Consider the following 23801-nt stretch of genomic DNA (forward strand, 5'->3'; position numbering starts at 1 on the left):
CTCCGGAGGTTGGTGGTGATCTAATCTCAGCAGGGCTCCGCCCGAGCTCCACAGAAACGCGATCTAGAGGTAAAACCGTGGAGGTATGTGGTCGGGCTGCCGTGGCAAAAGTTGTCTCAAATCAGCCCTAAAACCCCACTATATATAGGAGGGAGGGAGGGGAGAGGCAGCCTCAAAACCTAAAGGTTTGGCCGAAATTGGAGGTGGAGGAGTCCTACTCCAATCCTACTTGGAGTAGGATTCCACCTTCCCACTTGGAAACTCTTTCCACCTTGTGTTTTTTCCTTCTCAAACCTTATGGGCCTTAGTGGGAACTTATTCCAGCCCACTAGGGGCTGGTTTATCTCTTCCCATAGCCCATGAGACCCCTTTGGGCGTGACACCCCTCCTGATGGTCCCTGACACCCCTCCCGGCACTCCCAGTACACTGCCGATGAGCCCGAAACTTTTCCGGTAATGCACGAAAACCTTCCGGTAACCAAATGAGGTTATCCTATATATCAATATTCGTTTCCGGACCATTCTGGAAACCCTCGTGACGTCCGTGATCTCATCCGGGACTCCGAACAACATTCGGTAACCAACCATATAACTCAAATACGCATAAAACAACGTCAAACCTTTAAGTGTGCAGACCCTGCGGGCTCGAGAACTATGTAGACATGACCCGAGTGACTCCTCGGTCAATATCCAATAGCAGGACTTGGATGCCCATATTGGATCCTACATATTCTACGAAGATCTTATCGTTTGAACCTCAGTGCCAAGGATTCATATAATCCCGTATGTCATTCCCTTTGTCCTTCGGTATGTTACTTGCCCTAGATTCGATCGTCAGTATCCGCATACCTATTTCAATCTCGTTTACCGGCAAGTCTCTTTAATCGTTCTGTAATACAAGATCCCGCAACTTACACTAAGTCACAATGCTTGCAAGGCTTGTGTGTGATGTTGTATTACCGAGTGGGCCCCGAGATACCTCTCCGTCACACGGAGTGACAAATCCTAGTCTCGATCCGTACTAACTCAACGAACACCTTCGGAGATACCTATAGAGCATCTTTATAGTCACCCTGTTACATTGCGACGTTTGATACACACAAAGCATTCCTCCGGTGTCAGTGAGTTATATGATCTCATGGTCATAGGAACAAATACTTGACACGCAGAAAACAGTAGCAACAAAATGACACGATCAACATGCTACGTCTATTAGTTTGGGTCTAGTCCATCACATGATTCTCCTAATGATGTGATCCCGTTATCAAGTGACAACACTTGCCTACGGTCAGGAAACCTTGAGCATCTTTGATCAACGAGCTAGTCAACTAGAGGCTTACTAGGGACAGTGTTTTGTCTATGTATCCACACAAGTATTGTGTTTCCAATCAATACAATTATAGCATGGATAATAAACGATTATCATGAATAAATAAATATAATAATAACTAATTATTATTGCCTCTAGTCCATATTTCCAACAGTCTCCCACTTGCACTAGAGTCAATAATCTAGTTCACATCACCATGTGATTTCAACGAATCCAACACCCATATAGTTCTGGGGTCTAATCACATCTTGCTCGTGAGAGAGGTTTTAGTCAACGGTTCTGAAACTTTCAGATCCGTGCGGTCTTTACACGTCTTTATGTCATCTTATAGATGCTGCTACTACGTGCTATTCGAAAATGCTCCAAATATCTACTCTACTATACGAATCCGTTTCACTACTCATAGTTATTCGGATTAGTGTCAAAGCTTGCATCGACGTAACCCTTTACGACGAACTCTTTAACCACCTCCATAATCAAGAAAAATTCCTTAGTCTATTTAGTTACTAAGGATAACTTTGACCGCTGATCGGTGATTCAATCCTGGATCACTCGGTGTACCTCTTAACAGACTTGCTGCAAGGCACACATGAGGTGTGGTACTCGGTGTACCTCTCATACTTTAGAGTCTACGGCTAAGGCATAGAAGACGACCTTCGTCTATTGTCTTTATTTTTCCGTGGTCGGGTTTTGAGTCTTACTCAAATTCGCACCTTACAACACAGTCAAGAACTCCTTCTTTGCTGATCTATTTCGAATTCCTTCAAAAACTTGTCAAGGCATGCATCTTGTTGAAACTTCTATTAAGCGTTTTGATCTATCTCCATAGATCTTGATGCTCAACGTTCAAGTAGCTCAATTCAGGTATTCCTTTGAAAAACTCCTTTCAAACAACCTTTTATGCTTCACAGAAATTCTACATTACTTCTGATCAACAATATGTCAACCACATATACTTATCAGAAATTCTATAGTGCTCCCACTCACTTCTTTGGAAATACAAGTTTCTCATAAACCTTGTACAAACCCAAAATCTTTGATCATCTCATCAAAGTGTATATTCCAACTCCGAGATGCTTGCACCAGTCCATTGAAGGATCGTTGGAGCTTGCATACTTGCTAGTATCTTTAGGATCGACAAAACCTCCTGGTTGTATCACATACAATGTTTTCTCAAGGAAACCGTCGAGGAAACAATGTGTTGACATCCGATGTGCAATATTTCATAAATAATGCAGCAACTACTAACATAATTCTAATAGACTTTTAGCATCGCTACGAGTGAGAAAGTCTCATCATAGTGAACTGTTTGATCTTGTCGGAAACATCTTTGCGACAAGTCGAGCTTTTCTTAATAGTGACTTATCACCATCGTCGTTTGTCTTCCTTTTAAAGATCCATCTTTACTCAATAGTCCTACGACCATCAAGTAGTTCTTCCAAAGTCTACACTTTGTTTTCATACATAGATCCTCTCTCGGATTCATGTGCTCCAGCCATTTGTCGGAATCCGGGCCCACCATCGCTTCTCCACAGCTCGTAGGTTCATTATTGTTCAAAAACATGACCTCCAAGACAGGGTTACCATACCACTCTGTAGTAGTACGCGACCTTGTCGACCTACGAGGCTTGTAGTAACTTGATCCGATGCTCGATGATCACCATCATCAGCTTTCACTTCAATTGGTGTAAGCGCCACAGGAACAACTTCCTGCGCCCTGCTACACACGGGTAGAAGTGATGGTTCAATAACCTCATCAAGTTCTACCACCCTCCCACTCAATTCTTTTGAGAGAAACCTTTCCTCGAGAAAGGATCCGTTTCTAGAAACAAGCACTTTGCTTTCGGATCTGAGATAGGAGATGTACCCAACTGTTTTGGATATCCTATGAAGATGCATTTATCCGCTTTGGATTCGAGCTTATCAGACTGAAACTTTTTCACACAAGTGTCGAAGCCCCAAACTTTCAAGAAATGACAGTTTAGATTTCTCTAAACCTCAGTCTATACTGTGTCATCTCAACGGAAATACGCGGTGCCCTATTTAAAGTGAATGCGGTTGTCTCTAATGCATAACCCATAAACGATAGTGGTAATTCGATAAGAGACATCATAGCATGCACCATACCAAATAGTGCGTGGCTATGACGTTCACACACATCATCACACTATGATGTTCCAGGTGGCATGAATTGCGAAACAATTTCCACATTGTCTTAATTGCGTACCAAAACTCGTAACTCAGATATTCATTTCTATGATCATATCTTAGACAGTTTATCCTCTTGTTACGACGAACTTCACTCCTGAAACAGAATTGAACCTTTGAATATTTTAGACTTGTGATTCATTAAGTAAATACTCTTGTATCTTCTCAAATCATCATTGAAGTAAGAACATAATGATATCCACTGCGTGCCTCAGCACCCATTGGACTGCACACATCAAAATGTATCACTTCCAACAAGTTACTATCTTGTTTCCTCTCAATGAAAACAAGGCCTTGCTCATGTGGTATGATTTGCATGTCACTAGTGATTCAAAATCAAGTGAGTGTAAAGATCCATCAGCATGGAGCCTCTTCATGCAATTTATAACAACATGACTCAAGCGACAGTGCCACAAGTAAGTGGTACTATCATCATTACCTCGTATCTTTTGGCACTAATATCATGAACATGTGTAACACTACGATCGAGATTCAATAAACCATTGAGGGTAATTATTCAAGCAAATAGAATAACTATTATTCTTTTAAATGAATAATCGTATTGAAACAAACACGATCCAATCATGTTCATGCTCAACGCAAACACCAAATAACAATTACTTGGGTTTCACCACCAATCCCGACGATAGAGGGAGCGTGCGACGTTTGATCATATCAACCTTGGAAACACTTCCAACACGTATCGTCACCTCGCCTTTAGCTAGTCTCCGTTTATTTCGTGTTACCAATCACTTAGCAACTGAACCGGTATCCAATACCCTCGCGCTACTAGGAGTACTAGTAAAGCACACATCAACATCATGTATATCAAAATATACTACTTTCGACTTTGCCAGCCTACTTATCTTTTGGGGAACGTCGCATGGGAAACAAAATATTTCCTACGCGCACGAAGACCTATCATGGTGATGTCCATCTACGAGAGGGGATGTGTGATCTACGTACCCTTGTAGACCATACAGCAGAAGCGTTAGTGAACGCGGTTGATGTAGTGGAACGTCCTCACGTCCCTCGATCCGCCCCGCAAACTATCCCGCGATCAGTCCCATGATCTAGTGCCGAACGGACGGCACCTCCGCGTTCAGCACACGTACAGCTCGACAATGATCTCGGCCTTCTTGATCCAGCAAGAGATACGGAGAGGTAAAAGAGTTCTCCGGCAGCGTGACGGCGCTCCGGAGGTTGGTGATGATCTCGTCTCATCAGGGCTCCGCCCGAGCTCCGCAGAAACGCGATCTAGAGGTAAAACCGTGGAGATATGTGGTCGGGCTGCCGTGGCAAAAGTTGTCTCAAATCAGCCCTAAAACCCCACTATATATAGGAGGAGGAGGGGGGAGACTTGCCTTGGGGTCCAAGGACTCCCAAGGGGGTCGGCCGAGCCAAGGGGGAAGGTCTCCCCCTCCCAAACCGAAATCTACTTGGTTTGGAAGGTGGAGTCCTTCTTCCCTTTCCCACCTCCTTCTTTTTTTTTCTTCTCTTTGATTTTTCTTCCAACGCACATAGGGCTCTTTTGGGCTGTCCCACCAGCCCACTAAGGGCTGGTGCGCCACCCCCAAGGCCTATGGGCTTCCCCGGGGTGGGTTGCCCCCCCCCCCCCCGGTGAACTCCCGGAACCCATTCGTCATTCCCCGTACATTCCCGGTAACTCCGAAAACCTTCCGGTAATCAAATGAGGTCATCCTATATATCAATCTTCGTTTCCGGACCATTCCGGAAACCCTCGTGACGTCTGTGATCTCATCCGGGACTCCGAACAACATTCAGTAACCAACCATATAACTCAAATACGCATAAAACAACGTCGAACTTTAAGTGTGCAGACCCTGCGGGTTCGAGAACTATGTAGACATGACCCGAGAGACTCCTCGGTCAATATCCAATAGCGGGACCTGGATGCCCATATTGGATCCTACATATTCTACGAAGATCTTATCGTTTGAACCTCAGTGCCAAGGATTCATATAATCCCGTATGTCATTCCCTTTGTCCTTCGGTATGTTACTTGCCCGAGATTCGATCGTCAGTATCCGTATACCTATTTCAATCTCGTTTACCGGCAAGTCTCTTTACTCGTTCCGTAATACAAGATCCCGTAACTTACACTAAGTCACATTGCTTGCAAGGCTTGTGTGTGATGTTGTATTACCGAGTGGGCCCCGAGATACCTCTCCGTCACACAGAGTGACAAATCCCAGTCTCGATCCATACTAACTCAACGAACACCTTTGGAGATACCTGTAGATCATATTTATAGTCACCCAGTTACGTTGCGACGTTTGATACACAAAAAGCATTCCTACGGTGTCCGCGAGTTATATGATCTCATGGTCATAGGACCAAATACTTGACACGCAGAAAACAGTAGCAACAAAATGACACGATCAACATGCTACGTCTATTAGTTTGGGTCTAGTCCATCACATGATTCTCCTAATGATGTGATCCCGTTATCAAGTTACAACACTTGCCTATGGCCAGGAAACCATGACCATCTTTGATCAACGAGCTAGTCAACTAGAGGCTTACTAGGGACAATGTTCTGTCTATGTATCCACACAAGTATTGTGTTTCCAATCAATACAATTATAGCATGGATAATAAACGATTATCATGAACTAAGAAATATAATAATAACTAATTTATTATTGCCTCTAGGGCATATTTCCAACAGTCTCCCACTTGCACTAGAGTCAATAATCTAGTTCGCATCACCATGTGATTCCAACGAATCCAACACCCATATAGTTATGGGGTCTGATCACGTCTTGCTCGTGAGAGAGGTTTTTGTCAACGGTTCTGAAACTTTCAGATCCGTGCATTCTTTACAAATCTTCATGTCATCTTATAGATGCTGCTACTACGTGCTATTCGGAAATGCTCCAAATATCTACTCTACTATACGAATCCGTTTCACTACTCATAGTTATTCGGATTAATGTCAAAGCTTGCATCGACGTAACCCTTTAGGACGAACTCTTTAACCACCTCCATAATCGAGAAAAATTCCTTAGTCCATTAGTTACTAAGGATAAATTTTGACGCTGCTAGTGATTCAATCATGGATCGCTCTCTGTACCTCTCAACATACTTTGAGTCAAGCCACACATCAGGTGCGGTACACAGCATGGCATACTTTAGATTCTACGGCTAAGGCATAGAAGACGACCTTCGTCTATTCTCTTTATTCTGCCGGGGTCGGGTTTTGAGTCTTACTCAAATTCACACCTCACAACGCAACCAAGAACTCCTTCTTTGCTGATCTATTTTGAACTCCTTCAAAAACTTGTCAAGGCATGCATCTTGTTGAAACTTCCATTAAGCGCTTTCGATCTATCTCCATAGATCTTTGATGCTCAACGTTCAAGTAGCTCAATCCAGGTATTCCTTCGAAAACTCCTTTCAAACAACCTTGTATGCTTTACAGAAATTCTACATTAATTCTGATCCACAATATGTCAACCACATATACTTATCAGAAATTCTATAGTGCTCCCACTCACTTCTTTGGAAATACAAGTTTCTCATAAACCTTGTACAAACCCAAAATCTTTGATCATCTCATCAAAGTGTATATTCCAACTCCGAGATGCTTGCACCAGTCCATTGAAGGATCACTGGAGCTTGCATACTTTCTAGTATCTTTAGGATCGACAAAACCTTCTGGTTGTATCACATACAATGTTTGCTCAAGGAAACCGTCGAGAAAACAATGTTTTGACATCCTACGTGCAATATTTCATAAATAATGCATCAACAACTAACATAATTCTAACAGACCTTTAGCATCGCTACGAGTGAGAGAAAGTCTCATCATAGTCAACTGTTTGATCTTGTCGAAAACATCTTTGCGACAAGTCGAGCTTTTCTTAATAGTGACTTATCACCATCATCGCCTGTCTTCTTTTAAAGATCCATTTTACTCAATAGTCCTATGACCATCAAGTAGTTCTACCAAAGTCTACACTTTGTTTTCACACATAGATCCTCTCTCGGATTTCATGGCTTCCAGCCATTTGTCGGAATCTGGGCCCACCATCGCTTTCTCCATAACTCGTAGGTTCACTGTTGCTCAATAACATGGCCTCCAAGACAGGGTTACCGTACTACTCTGCAGCAGTACGCGACCTTGTCGACCTACGAGGTTTGTAGTAACTTGATTCGAAGCTCAAAGATCACCATCATCAGCTTCCACTTCAATTGGTGTAGGCGCCACAGGAACAACTTCCTGCGCCCTGCTACACACTAGTTGAAGTGATGGTTCAATAACCTCATCAAGTTCTACTACCCTCCCACTCAATTCTTTCAAGAGAAACCTTTCCACGAGAAAGGATCCGTTTCTAGAAACAAACACTTTGCTTTCGGATCTGGGATAGGAGATGTACCCAACTGTTTTGGATATCCTATGAAGATGCATTTATCCGCTTTGGGTTCGAGCTTATCAGACTGAAACTTTTTCACATAAGTGTCGAAGACCCAAACTTTCAAGAAACGACAGTTTAGATTTCTCTAAACCTCAGTCTATACTGTGTCATCTCAACGGAAATACACGGTGCCCTATTTAAAGTGAGTGCGGTTGTCTCTAATGCATAACCCATAAACGATAGTGGTAATTCGATAAGAGACATCATAGTATGCACCATACCAAATAGTGCGTGGCTATGACGTTCAGACACATCATCATACTATGATGTTCCAGGTGGCATGAACTGCGAAACAATTTCCACATTGTCTTAACCGCGTACCAAAACTCGTAACTCAGATATTCATTTCCATGATCATATCGTAGACAGTTTATCCTCTTGTTACGACGAACTTCACTCTGAAACGGAATTGAACTTTTCAACATTTCAGACTTGTGATTCATTAAGTAAATACTCCTGTATCTACTCAAATCGTCAGTGAAGTAAGAACATAATGATATCCACTGCGTGCCTCAGCACCCATTGTACTGCATACATCAAAATGTATCACTTCCAACAATTTACTATCTTATTTCATCTCAATGAAAACAAGGCCTTGCTCATGTGGTATGATTTGCATGTCACTAGTGATTCGAAATCAGGTGAGTACAAATATCCATCAGCATGGAGCCTCTTCATGCAATTTATACTAACATGACTCAAGCGGCAGTGCCACAAGTAAGTGGTACTATCATCATTAACTCGTATCTTTTTGGCACCAATATCATGAACATGTGTAACACTACGATCGAGATTCAATAAACCATTGAAGGTGAATATTCAAGAAAATAGAGTAACCATTATTCTCTTTAAATGAATAATCGTATTGCAATAAACACGATCCAATCATGTTCATGCTTAACGCAAGCACCAAATAACAATTATTTAGGTTTAACACCAATCCCGATGGTAGAGGGAGCGTGCGACGTTTGATCATATCAACCTTGGAAACACTTCCAACACGTATCGTCACCTCGTCTTTAGCTAGTCTCCGTTTATGTCGTAGCTTTCATTTCGTGTTACTAATCACTTAGCAACCGAACCGGTATCCAATACCCTCATGCTACTAGGAGTACTAGTAAAGCACACATCAACATCATGTATATCAAATACACTTCTTTCGACTTTTGCCAGCCTTCTTATCTACCAAGTATCTAGAGTTGCTTCGCCTCAGTGACTGTTCCCCTCATTACAGAAGCACTTAGTCTCGGGTTTGGGTTTAATCTTGGGTCTCTTCATTAGTGCAGCAACTGTTTTGCCGTTTCAGGAAGTATCCCTTCTAGCCCTTGCCTTTCTTGAAACTTAGTGATTTTACAAACCATCAACTATTGATGCTCCTTCTTGACTTCTACTTTCGCAGTGTCAAACATCGCGAATCGCTCAAGGATCATTGTATCTATCCTTGATATGTTATAGTTCATCACGAAGCTCTCACAGCTTGGTGGCAGTGACTTTGGAGAACCATCACTATCTCATCTGGAAGATTAACTCCCACTTGATTCAAGTGATTGTCGTACTCAGACAATCTGAGCACACGCTCAACGACTGAGCTTTTCTCCTTTACTTTGTGGACAAAGAATCTTGTTGGAGGTCTCGTACCTCTTAACAAGGGCACAAGCATGAAATCACAATTTCATCTCTTTAGAACATCACTTATGTTCCGTGACGTTTTACAACGTTTTCGGCACCTTGCTTCTAAGCCATTAAGTATTTTGCACTGAACTATCGTGTAGTCATCAGAAACATGTATGTCGGATGTTCATAGCATCCACAGACGATGCTCGAGGTGCAGCACACCGAGTGGTGCATTAAGGACATAAGCCTTCTGCGTAGCAACGAGGACAATCCTCGGTTTTACAGACTCAGTCTGCAAAGTTTGCTACTATCAATTTTCAACTAAATTTTCTCTAGGAACATATAAAAACAGTAGAGCTATAGCGCAAGCTACATCGAAATTTGCAAAGACCATTAGACTATGTTCATGACAATTAGTTCAATTAATCATATTACTTAAGAACTCCCACTCAAAAAGTACATCTCTCTAGTCATTTGAGTGGTACATGATCCAAATCCACTATCTCAAGTCCGATCATCACATGAGTCGAGAATAGTTTCAGTGGTAAGCATCTCTATGCTAATCATATCAACTATACGATTCATGCTCGACCTTTCGGTCTCATGTGTTCCGAGGCCATGTCTGCACATGCTAGGCTCGTCAAGCTTAACCCGAGTGTTCCGCGTGCGCAACTGTTCTGCACCCGTTGTATGTGAACGTTGAGTCTATCACACCCGATCATCACGTGGTGTCTCGAAACGACAAACTGTAGCAACGGTGCACAGTCGGGGAGAACACAATTTCGTCTTGAAATTTTAGTGAGAGATCACCTCATAATGCTACCGTCGTTCTAAGCAAAATAAGGTGCATAAAAGGATTAACATCACATGCAATTCATAAGTGACATGATATGGCCATCATCACATGCTTCTTGATCTCCATCACCAAAGCACTGGCACGATCTTCTTGTCACCGGCGCCATACCATGATCTCCATCAACGTGTCGCCATCGGGGTTGTCGTGCTACTCATGCTATTACTACTAAAGCTACATCCTAGCAAAATAGTAAACGCATCTGCAAGCACAAACGTTAGTTATAAAGACAACCCTATGGCTCCTGCCGGTTGCTGTACCATCGACGTGCAAGTCGATATTTTCTATTACAACATGATCATCTCATACATCCAATATATCACATCACATCGTTGGCCATATGACATCACAAGCATACCCTGCAAAAACAAGTTAGACGTCCTCTAATTTTGTTGTTGCATGTTTTGCGTGGTGACCATGGGTATCTAGTAGGATCGCATCTTACTTACGCAAACACCACAACGGAGATATATGAGTTGCTATTTAACCTCATCCAAGGACCTCCTCGGTCAAATCCGATTCAACTAAAGTTGAAGAAACTGACACCCGCCAGTCATCTTTGAGCAACGGAGTTACTCGTAGCGATGAAACCAGTCTCTCGTAAGCGTACGAGTAATGTCGGTCCAAGCCGCTTCAATCCAACAATACCGCGGAATCTAGAAAAGACTAAGGAGGGCAGCAAAACGCACATCACCGCCCACAAAAACTTTTGTGTTCTACACGAGAAGACATCTACGCATGAACCTAGCTCTGATACCACAGTTGGGAACGTCGGATGGGAAACAAAAATTTTCCTACGCGCACGAAGACCTATCATGGTGATGTCCATCTACGAGAGGGGATGTGTGATCTACGTACCCTTGTAGACCGTACAACAGAAGCGTTAGTGAACGTGGTTGATGTAGTGGAACGTCCTCACGTCCCTCGATTCGCCCCGTGAACTATCCCGCGATCAGTCCCACGATCTAGTGCCGAACGGACGGCACCTCCGCGTTCAGCACACGTACAGCTCGACGATGATCTCGGCCTTCTTGATCCAGCAAGAGAGACGGAGAGGTAGAAGAGTTCTCCGGCAGCGTGACGGCGCTCTGGAGGTTGGTGATGATCTCGTCTCAGCAGGGCTACGCCCGAGCTCCGCAGAAACGCGATCTAGAGGTAAAACCGTGGAGATATGTGGTCGGGCTGCCGTGGCAAAAGTTGTCTCAAATCAGCCCTAAAACCCCACTATATATAGGAGGAGGAGGGGGAGACTTGCCTTGGGGTCCAAGGACTCCCAAGGGGGTCGGCCGAGCCAAGGGGGAAGGTCTCCCCCTCCCAAACCGAAATCTACTTGGTTTGGAAGGTGGAGTCCTTCTTCCCTTTGCCACCTCCTTTTTTTTCTTTTCTCTTTGATTTTTCTTCCAATGCGCATAGGGCTCTTTTGGGCTGTCCCACCAGCCCACTAAGGGCTGGTGCGCCACCCCCAAGGCCTATGGGCTTCCCCGGGGTGGGTTGCCCCCCCGGTGAACTCCCGGAACCCATTCGTCATTCCCGGTACATTCCCGATAACTCCGAAAACCTTCCGGTAATCAAATGAGGTCATCCTATATATCAATCTTCGTTTCCGGACCATTCCGGAAACCCCCGTGACATCTCTGATCTCATCCAGGACTCCGAACAAGATTCGGTAACCAACCATATAACTCAAATACGCATAAAACAACGTCGAACCTTAAGTGTGCAGACCCTGCGGGCTCGAGAACTATGTAGACATGACCCGAGTGACTCCTCGGTCAATATCCAATAGCGGGACCTGGATGCCCATATTGGATCCTACATATTCTACGAAGATCTTATCGTTTGAACCTCAGTGCCAAGGTTTCATATAATCCCGTATGTCATTCCCTTTGTCCTTCGGTATGTTACTTGCCCGAGATTCGATCGTCAGTATCCGTATACCTATTTCAATCTCGTTTACCGGCAAGTCTCTTTACTCGTTCCATAATACAAGATCCCGTAACTTACACTAAGTCACATTGCTTGCAAGGCTTGTGTGTGATGTTGTATTACCGAGTGGGCCCCGAGATACCTCTCCGTCACACGGAGTGACAAATCCCAGTCTCGATCCATACTAACTCAACGAACACCTTTGGAGATACCTGTAGAGCATCTTTATAGTCACCCAGTTACGTTGCAACATTTGATACACACAAAGCATTCCTCCGGTGTCCGCGAGTTATATGATCTCATGGTCATAGGAACAAATACTTGACACGCAGAAAACAGTAGCAACAAAATGACACGATCAACATGCTACGTCTATTAGTTTGGGTCTAGTCTATCACATGAGTCTCCTAATGATGTGATCCCGTTATCAAGTGACAACACTTGCCTATGGCCAGGAAACCTTGACCATCTTTGATCAACGAGCTAGTCAACTAGAGGCTTACTAGGGACAGTGTTTTGTCTATGTATCCACACAAGTATGGTGTTTCCAATCAATACAATTATAGCGTGGATAATAAACGATTATCATGAACTAAGAAATATAATAATAACTAATTTATTATTGCCTCTAGGGCATATTTCCAACATTATCTACCAAGCATCTAGGGTAGCTCCGCCTCAGTGACCGTTCCCCTCATAACATAAGCATTAGTCTCGGGTTTGGGTTTAGACTTGGGTCTCTTCATTAGTGCAGCAACCGTTTTGTTGTTTTATGAAGTATCCCTTCTAGCCCTTGCCTTTCATGAAACTTAGTGGTTTTACTAACCATCAACCATTGATGCTCCTCCTTGATTTCTACTTTCGCAGTGTCATACATCACGAATTTCTCAAGGATCATTGTATCTATCCTTGATATGTTATAGTTCATCACGAAGCTCTCACAGCTTGGTGGCAGTGACTTTGGAGAACCATCACTATCTCATCTAGAAGATTAACTCCCACTTGATTCAAGTGATTGTCGTACTCAGACAATCTGAGCACACGCTCAACGATTGAGTTTTTCTCCTTTACTTCATGGACAAAGAATCTTGTCGGAGGTCTCATACCTCTTAACAAGGGCACACGTATGAAATCACAATTTCATCTCTTTAGAACATCACTCATGTTCCGTGACGTTCGAAAACGTCTTCGGCGCCACGCTTCTAAGCCATTAAGTATTTTGCACCGAACTATCGCGTAGTCATCAGAAACCTGTATGTCGGATGTTCACAACATCCATAGACGATGCTCGAGGTGCAGCACACTGAGTGGTGCATTAAGGACATAAGCCTTCTGCGCAGCAACGAGGACAATCCTTAGTTTTACAGACTCAGTCCGCAAAGTTTGCTACTATCAACTTTCAACGAAATTTTCTCTAGGAACATATTAAAAACAGTAGAGCTATAGCGCAAGCTACATCGTAATTCACAAAGACCATTACACTATGTTCATGACAATTAGTTCGATTAATCATATTACTTAAGAACTCCCACTCAAAATGTACATCTCTCTAGTCATTTGAGTGGTACATGATCCAAATCCACTATCTCAAGTTCGATCATCACGTGAGTCGAGAATAGTTTCAGTGGTAAGCATCTCTATGCTAATCATATCAACTATATGATTCATGCTCGACCTTTCGGTCTCATGTGTTCCAAGGCCATGTCTGCACATGCTAGGCTCGTCAAGCTTAACCCGAGTGTTCCGCGTGTGCAACTGTTTTGCACCCGTTGTATGTGAACGTTGAGTCTATCACACCCGATCATCACGTGGTGTCTCGAAACGAAGAACTGTCGCAACGGTGCACAGTCGGGGAGAACACAATTTCGTCTTGATATTTTAGTGAGAGATCACCTCATAATGCTACCGTCGTTCTAAGCAAGATAAGGTGCATAAAGGATTAACATCACATCCAATTCATAAGTGACATGATATGGCCATCATCATGTGCTTCTTGATCTCCATCACCAAAGCACCGGCACGATCTTCTTGTCACCGGCGTCACACCATGATCTCCATCATCATGATCTTCATCAACGTGTCGCCATCGGGGTTGTCGTGCTACTCATGCTATTACTACTAAAGCTACGTCCTAGCAATATATTAAACGCATCTGCAAGCACAAACGTTAGTTTAAAGACAACCCTATGGCTCCTGCCGGTTGCCGTACCATCGACGTGCAAGTCAATATTAACTATTACAACATGATCATCTCATACATCCAATATATCACATCACACCATTGGCCATATCACATCACAAGCATACCCTGCAAAAACAAGTTAGACGTCCTCTAATTGTTGTTGCATGTTTTACGTGGTGACCATGGGTATCTAGTAGGATCGCATCTTACTTACGCAAACACCACAACGGAGATATATGAATTGCTATTTAACCTCATCCAAGGACCTCCTCGGTCAAATCCGATTCAACTAAAGTTGGAGAAACCGACACTCGCCGGTCATCTTTGAGCAACGGAGTTACTCGTAGCGATGAAACCAGTCTCTCGTAAGCGTACGAGTAATGTCGGTCCGAGCCGCTTCGATCCAACAATACCGCGGAATCAAGAAAAGAATAAGGAGGGCAGCAAAACGCACATCACCGCCCACAAAAACTTTTGTGTTCTACTCGAGAAGACATCTACGCATGAACCTAGCTCATGATACCACTGTTGGGGAACGTCGCATGGGAAACAAAAATTTTCCTACGCGCACGAAGACCTATCATGGTGATGTCCATCTACGAGAGGGGATTTCCGATCTACGTACCCTTGTAGATCGCACAGCAGAAGCGTTGAGAAACGCGGTTGATGTAGTGGAACGTCCTCACGTCCCTCGATCCGCCCCGCGAACTGTCCCGCGATCCGTCCCACGATCCGATCCGATCTAGTGCCGAACGGACGACACCTCCGCGTTCAGCACACGTACAGCTCGACCATGATCTCGGCCTTCTTGATCCAGCAAGAGAGACGGAGAGGTAGATGAGTTCTCCGGCAGCGTGACGGCGCTCCGGAGGTTGGTGGTGATCTAATCTCAGCAGGGCTCTGCCGGAGCTCCGCAGAAACGCGATCTAGAGGTAAAACCGTGGAGGTATGTGGTCGGGCTGCCGTGGCAAAAGTTGTCTCAAATCAGCCCTAAAACCCCACTATATATAGGAGGGAGGGAGGGGAGGAGGTAGCCTCAAAACCTAAAGGTTTGGCCGAAATTGGAGGTGGAGAAGTCCTACTCCAATCCTACTTGGAGTAGGATTCCACCTTCCCACTTGGAAACTCTTTCCACCTTGTGTTTTTTCCTTCTCAAACCTTATGGGCCTTAGTGGGAACTTATTCCAGCCCACTAGGGGCTGGTTTATCTCTTACCATAGCCCATGAGACCCCTTGGGGCGTGACACCCCTCCTGATGGTCCCCGGCACCCCTCCCGGCACTCCCAGTACACTACTGATGAGCCTGAAACTTTTCCGGTAATGCACAAAAATCTTCCGGTAACCAAATGAGGTCATCCTATATATCAATCTTCGTTTCCGGACCATTCCGGAAACCCTCGTGACGTCCGTGATCTCATTCGGGACTCTGAACAACATTCGGTAACCAACCATATAACTCAAATACGCATAAAACAACGTCGAACCTTAAGTGTGCAGACCCTGCGGGCTCGAGAACTATGTAGACATGACCCGAGTGACTCCTCGGTCAATATCCAATAGCGGGACCTGGATGCCCATATTGGATCCTACATATTCTACGAACATCTTATCGTTTGAACCTCAGTTCCAAGGATTCATATAATCCCGTATGTCATTCCCTTTGTCCTTCGGTATGTTACTTGCCCGAGATTCGATCGTCAGTATCCGCATACCTATTTCAATCTCGTTTACCGGCAAGTCTCTTTAATCGTTCCGTAATACAAGATCCCGCAACTTACACTAAGTCACAATGCTTGGAAGGCTTGTGTGTGATGGTGTATTACCGAGTGGGCCCCGAGATACCTCTCCGTCACACGGAGTGACAAATCCCAGTCTCGATCCATACTAACTCAACGAACACCTTCAGAGATACCTGTAGAGCATCTTTATAGTCACCCAGTTATGTTTCGACGTTTGATACACACAAAGCATTCCTCCGGTGTCAGTGAGTTATATGATCTCATGGTCATAGGAACAAATACTTGACACGCAGAAAACAGTAGCAACAAAATGACACGATCAACATGCTACGTCTATTAGTTTGGGTCTAGTCCATCACATGATTCTCCTAATGATGTGATCCCGTTATCAAGTGACAACACTTGCCTATGGCCAGGAAACCTTGAACATCTTTGATCAATGAGCTAGTCAACTAGAGGCTTACTAGGGACAGTGTTTTGTCGATGTATCCACACAAGTATTGTGTTTCCAATCAATACAATTATAGCATGGATAATAAACGGTTATCATGAACAAAGAAATATAATAATAACTAATTAGTATTGCCTCTAGGACATATTTCCAACAGGCACCCCCTCTCCCCTCCCCCTATATATAGTGGGCACTTTTGGCCATTGGGGATCAGACTTTTGCCTCTCCCTCGGCGCAGCCCTGCCCTTCTTCCTCCTCCTCTCTGCCGGTGCTTGGCGAAGCCCTGCCGGGAGACCTCGTCTCTCCATCGACACCACGCCGTCGTGCTGCTGGAGTTCTTCCCTAACCTCTCCCTCCTCCTTGCTGGATCAAGGTGCGGGAGACGTCACCGGGCTGCACGTGTGTTGAACGCGGAGGTGCCGTAGTTCGGCACTAGATCGGAATCGCTCCGAGTACGACTCCATCAACCGCGTTCTAGCAACGCTTCCGCTTAGCAATCTTCAAAGGTATGAAGATGATCTTACCCCTCTCTCGTTGCTGGTCTCTCCATAGGAAGATCTGAATATGCGTAGGAAAATTTTGAATTTATGCTTCGTTACCCAACAGGTTTTAAGCGCCTCCATCCACAATCCCAACGGAAGGTCTGAGTAGCTCACCATGCTGCGTACCATATCCATGAGAGTACGGTTACGCCTTTCAGCTACTCCATTTTGCTGAGGCTCGCCCGGCATGGAATACTAGGCAACAATGCCAGTCTCTTGCAAGAATTTTGCAAAAGGTCCAGGGACTTGGCCATATGGGGTGTGTCGACCATAGTACTCCCCCCACGGTCAGACCTCACTATCTTAATCCTTTTATCAAGCTGATTTTCAACTTCAACTTTGAATATTTTGAATTTATCGAATGCTTCATGTCGGTCTTTGATTGGATAAATGTAACCGAAGCGGGAGTAATCGTCTATGAACGTTATGAATGAATCATAACCATCCACACTTTTCACCGGAAACGGTCCACAAATATCAGTGTGGACAATTTCCAGTGTTCCTGTGCTTCGGTTTGCTCCTTTCTTTATCTGTTTTACATATTTCCCTTTAATGCAATCCACGTTTTGTTCTAAGTCAGAGAACTCCAACTTTGGAAGAATATCCTTTTTGATTAATCTTTCTATTCTCCCCCTAGAAATATGGCCCAATCGACAGTGCCATAGTTTCGAGGAGTCGTGAGTTCTTTTTATTTTCTTTTGATCGTTTCGACGAAGTACTTTGTTCATTCACATTCAACACATAGGGCGCTTTTTCACATAGCAATAATAAATAAAGCTCATCATGAAGAAATGCATCCCCAACATAATCATTGGATAAATGTAACATGAGTCAATCCACCAAGTAGATTTCATAAACTTTGTATACAAGGATTCATTAACAAAAGAAACTATATCTTTACCTCTCTTCGCCATGAAGGTCTTTAGAAGAACAGGACAATCCTTCTTGTAGTGCCCTTTCTCCTTACAGTGGACGCAAGTTTCCCTGTCCACTGGAATGTGCCTATGCTGATAATAGACGGGAGCTTTGCCATTGCCATTGCCATTGCCCTGTGGCTTGGAGGGAGAAGCTTTGTTGGGCGGAAAGCCCTTCTTCTTTTCCTTCACATAGTTAATAGAGCCACCATGTGAGGCCTTAATCCTATCCTCCTCCTGAGTGCACATTGCGATGACCTTTTCTATGTCCCAAGTCTCGGGCTGCATGTTGTAGTTGACAACAAAGGTCTTGAACTCCTTAGGCAAAGAAGCCATCACCAGGTGGACAAGGAGAGCTGGTTTTATCTCCAGATCCGCATCCATAGGTTTGAGCTTAGCCGCCGTGTGGCTCATCCTAAGGATGTGCTCCCTTATGCCATGGCCACCACCATGGTAGCTCTCTGTCACCAGCTGTTTGATCAACTGGGTGGCATACGTCTTAGAAGAGCCAGTAAACTGACTCTTTATCTTGTTCACCATTTCTTTTGTCGTAGGGCAATCAGCAATTGATCCCACGATAGTGGTCTCAATGGTGTTCTTTATAAACGCCAAACATTTCTTGTTGGCATTTAACCATAGCATGTTGCTGATGGAGTGGGACATCACCTCTTTTTCATAATTTCCTTGCCTTTTGTTCCAGCTCTCATCATCCTCATCAGCCTCTCTGACTGGGTCTGCAGGTGCAGCTGGCTGTGGTTCCTCCAGAACCCAGTCCACCTCTGCAATGCAGAGGGCCATGTCCACCTTCTTCCTCCACTCAGAGTAGTTGTCCCCCGTGAGTGTCGGAATTTCCTTGAGATAGCTCATCAGATGGAAACCTCCTGAAATCACCAAATAAGCGAAGTCAGTGCCACAATCATATGCATTAAATAACGTTGGTTAACATAATCATATAATTGCCTATGCATATTAATCTACATTACCGTTGGGCAAATGATAGAAATAAATGCATCATTTTGCAATATGCAATATGACCGTGTGATTAAACAACGTCGGTCAGAATAACAACATGATCATATTCCACATTGCTTTTAGCAGCGGAAAACGTGAAATAAAATTCCATGTGCCTCTTAACTTTACAGAAAATAATTCTAACATTTAAAGTAAAATTCATGAACTTTATTAATGCTTTTATAAAGTTCATGAACTATTCCTTTTTTGAGAAAGCTATTTTATTCTCAAAATACTTTCTACTTTGCTTTACAGAAAAATTATATAACAATTCTGTAAATATTCACAGAAACTTTGAAAATTTTTACTTTCTATTTTTCTAAACATATTTTCATAGAAAAAACGTCTAGAAAACACTTTTATACCTGTCTAAATAGACAGAAAACTAAAATTCCTTAAAAAAAAGGAAAATGGCCGTCCTGTGGACCCTTTTACTTTCGGCCCGAGAGACTTCTCCCGCCGGCCTGAGGCGTTGCCTCGGCCCAACAGTCAACCGGCTCGGCCTGGGGGCCCGCCACTTCGGCCTGCTGTGGCCAGCCCGTTCGTTTGTGAACTAAGCAGCGCGCGATGGGGGCCGTCGGATTAAATCCGACGGTTGCCCGATCCTTTCGGTGGGATAAAAAAGGGTAGCCTCCTGGCCAAACCCTAATCTCAGTTCATTTTCCCCTCCACGGCGCCGCTCTATCCCTTTTCTCCTCCCTCTCTCTCCCTACAGAGAGATCGAGAGCGGTTCCTCCTCTCGTTGGCCATGGCCGACGGTGGGTCGGACCCTCCGCGCGGTGGCTCTAAGCCCCGCCGAGCGCTGGCCGGGCGGTGGCCGCCGGCTGTGGCGGCCGAGGGCCCCGCACCGTGCGCCGTCTGCCTCGCCGAGGAGGAGGCCGTCGGCCTCTCTTCTTTCTTTCGAGCGGCAGCTCCTCTCGGCGCCGGCCCCTTCTCTCCCAAGCATCCCGTGGCCAGGAATGGAGCCGGCCGCCGGCAGTGAGATCCATCTCTCCTACCGAGCGCGCCCTCTATCTACCTCCCGCGAGGTGCTTTGGAGGGGAGCAGCTGGTGCCGCTCCTCTTCCCTTTGCGCTCCACGCTGGCCGTGGCCTTCCCCTCGCCGGCTGCGCACATGCCTTGCGGTGGGTGCGCCGCCGTCGAGCGGTCGGCTGCGGTTCGTTTTCTTTTACCTTAGACCACCACAACCGAGAACCATGGCCTTGGTTGCGTGACTCTACGGCGCCGCCTCCGTCCCCTTTTCCGGCTGCGCGAGCACCTCTAGGGTGAGTGCGCCGCCGTCAAACGGTTCGGTAGTGGCGCCCTTTGCCTTTGTTTTGCATCGTTCCCCCTTTCTCTTTTTGTTGTCTTTTGTCGGTTTCAATCCGATCTTCTTTTTGTTTTTCCTTTCGGATCTTGATCCGTACTTAGCCCCCAAGGGGGTAGGTTCTTCTTCCCCGCACCTCGGCTTGCCGATGCGTGTGGGGATCGAGAGGAACAGGTGCGGCCTTGCGGCGGCGCTTCTTTTCCGACGAGGCCGTAGCCATCCTCGGTGCCTTGCCCATCTAGGTTCGTATGGGTAGGGAACAAATGCTTTCTTTTCTTTGTACCGAATAAATCTCTGCCTAGTGGCTCTGATACCAATGTTAAAGCCGTAGATCAACTAGGCATATATAGATCGATCCGGAGTTACCATGTACTCACCTAATCCCGAGCCCGATGAACTCCCTGCTCTGGCCATCGGTGCCGGTGTAGTCGTCGGTGGTGTGAGGGAGGAGGTGTGGTCGTGGGTGGTGCTTCCCGTGAGCATTGCGCTAACCCTAGATCGGAAGGGGATTTAGGTGGGGAGTCTGGCGACGCGGTGAACCTCATACCGTGCGCCCCGGTCCCCACCACTTTATTTATAGCGCAGGTCACAGGGGCCCACCAACCATAACGGGTTGGGCGTCCCCGATCAGGGCGCATAGATCAAGGGCCCGGTGGGCCGTTGGGCCCACGCGGAAGAGATCAACCTAACAGTGGATGCTATATACATGGAGTGTAGTTACAACACGTAGTGGCACATCATGTTTTAACACCTAGAGTGGCAAGAGCAGGCAAAAGAAGAAGTGTTGCATCAGTTTGGAAGAACCAGACCAGATTTTGAGAACTTGAGTCGCCTGAAGGTTGTAAGTGCGAAGCTGATGCCTTGTGCGCATATTGGGGATAAAATAAAATAAAATCACCCCGCCCCCCAATCATCAAAATGTGAAAGGAAGTAGCCAACACTTTATCAGGTTTCGCTACCCTTAAAAATTATGCTGCATGTCTGCATATGCACGAGTGAAAACAAATACTCAGGAATTGAAAGGATTTTTTCTAGGATGATGTAATGTTTTAAGTCTAGAATGGCCAGAGTAATGTTCTTGATATTGTGTATTGTTTTGCAGGTAACCATGATTTTGTATGAGGTTCTTAGGTTTTACCCGCCAGCAATCTTCCTTACGAGAAGAACTTACAAGGCAATGGAGCTTGATGGCTTCAGATATCTTGTGTTGCCCCTTATCTTTATCCACCACGATCCTGATATTTGGTGAAAAGACGCAAGGGAATTCAATCCACAGAGGCTTGCTGATGGCATGTCAAATGCAGCAAAGCATCCGGCGGCGTTCTTCCCGTTCGGAGGCGGTCCTCGGATCTGCATTGGCCAGAACTTTGCGTTGCTGGAAGCAAAGATGGCTCTAACCACCATACTCCAGCGCTTCTCGTTCGAGCTCTCGCCGTCCTACATCCACGCCCCGTACACCGTGATAACCCTGCAGCCGCAGCACGGTGCTCAAATTAGGCTGAAGAAGATATGAGCATGTTTTCTCATTGGGCAGTGAATTTAACTTAGGGAAAAGATTACATCCCACCGGTTGATCCCGCACGATCCATCCACCTTCCATTCATCCGTTGGATCTCGATCTGATCGCGCACCGTTTTCTGAAATTGGATCATTGTTTCAGAAAACGGTCATGAAGCTGAGCTCCTCACTTTTCCAACCCGCGGCTCTGCCTCGGCCCCGGCGACCTCGCCCGCCGCCTGCCTGTTGCCGCTCAGCCTCGCCGGAGCTGTCGTCGTTGCCATGGCCTTCCCTGCCCTGCTCCCGCGACCAGCGGGCAGCCGCCTCGCCTCACGCGGCCAGGGGCCAGCCGCCCGTCGCCCCACACCGCCGGAGTGCTGCTGCGTCCCAGCCCGCTCTCGGCTCCGCCGTAGCGCCTCTCGGCCACGCCGGCGAGCTCCCGCAACCAGGGGGCTAGCCGCCCCGCCGCCCGTCGCCCCGCACCGCCGTAGCGCCGCCCCATCCCATGTTGGCTTTTGAACGTGCGTATGCAGCTGTACACGCGTGCCTACGCGATTCTTGCTTCGGCCGGCTACTTGACGGAACTTGCGTAACTAGCGACACGAATAAAACTGATCGATGGATTTGATGGCTAAAGGCTCGTGTCGTGCCTTTGCTTTGTATTGCTTTTTGTTTTTCTGGTGTTACAATCGACACCCCTAGGGTGTCTTTTATACACGTCCACAAGGGACTATGAAAATAGACTAGGACTAGGAATCCTAATACTACTAGGACTCGGTTTGGCTTTCTTTCCTAATCCTAAAGAAACAACATGATTAACTTCTACATTCACCTCCTTAATCTTGTTGCTTGACTTCACTTCTTGCACTCCGACTTTCCTCCTCATCTCAATGAACTTCTGTCGATCGAGGGACTTGGTGAAAATATCGGCAAGTTGGTCTTTCGTGTTCACATGTTGAACCTCGATCAACCCTTCTTCAATGCACTCCCGGATATGGTGGAACCGGGTATCTATGTGCTTGCTCCTTTCGTGATGAACCGGATTTTTGCACAACGAGATTGCAGCTTGGTTATCGATCTTCAGTGACACCTTCTGCACCTCCCGCTTTGCAAGAATAGCTAGGAGTCTTCTCAGCCACACTGCTTGACAAGCCGCCGTGCTTGCCGCTATGTATTCTACCTCGCATGAAGACAGTGCCACCACCTTTTGCTTCTGAGAATTCCAGCTAATCGGATTCGGGCCAAGGTAGAAAACCATGCCCGTTGTGCTCTTTCGATTATCAACATCACCTGCCATGTCGCTATCTGAATATCCACGAAGGATCAATCCTTCCTTTCCCTTTCTGTACGTGCAACCAAGATTAATGGTGCCTTTCACATAGCGCAAGATTTGATTGAATGCGCTCATGTGCTCGGTTGTCGGATTCTCCATGAAACGACTCACGATCCCGACTGAATAAGCCAAGTCAGGTCGGGTATGCACCAAATATCTTAGGCTGCCCACAACGCTTCGATACATTGTGGTGTCCAGCGGCGGATTTGAGCTACGCTTGCTCAACTTGTGACGTTGGTCCATTGGAACTTGTGTCTCGTAGCAATCTGACATGCCACACTTTTCCAATAACTTGACCGCATAAGCCGATTGACATAGGGAAATCTCTCCAGAGCTTTGCTTCACTTCGATGCCCAAGTAATAGCTGAGTAATCCCAGATCGCTCATGCTAAACTTGTTCTTCATTTGCGCCTTGAAACGTTCAATTTCTTGTACGCTATCTCCGGTGATAATC

At 45.6% G+C, this 23801-nt stretch overlaps 1 pseudogene; it reads left to right on the forward strand.

Annotated features, from left to right (window-relative positions):
* Positions 1–22040, forward strand: part of LOC123411488 — a 64646-nt pseudogene extending 42606 nt beyond the window's left edge.
* Positions 22041–23801: the final 1761 nt, after the last annotated feature.

This window comes from Hordeum vulgare, chromosome 7H, assembly GCF_904849725.1.
Source record: "Hordeum vulgare subsp. vulgare chromosome 7H, MorexV3_pseudomolecules_assembly, whole genome shotgun sequence".
In the NCBI taxonomy this organism is placed as follows: domain Eukaryota; kingdom Viridiplantae; phylum Streptophyta; class Magnoliopsida; order Poales; family Poaceae; genus Hordeum; species Hordeum vulgare.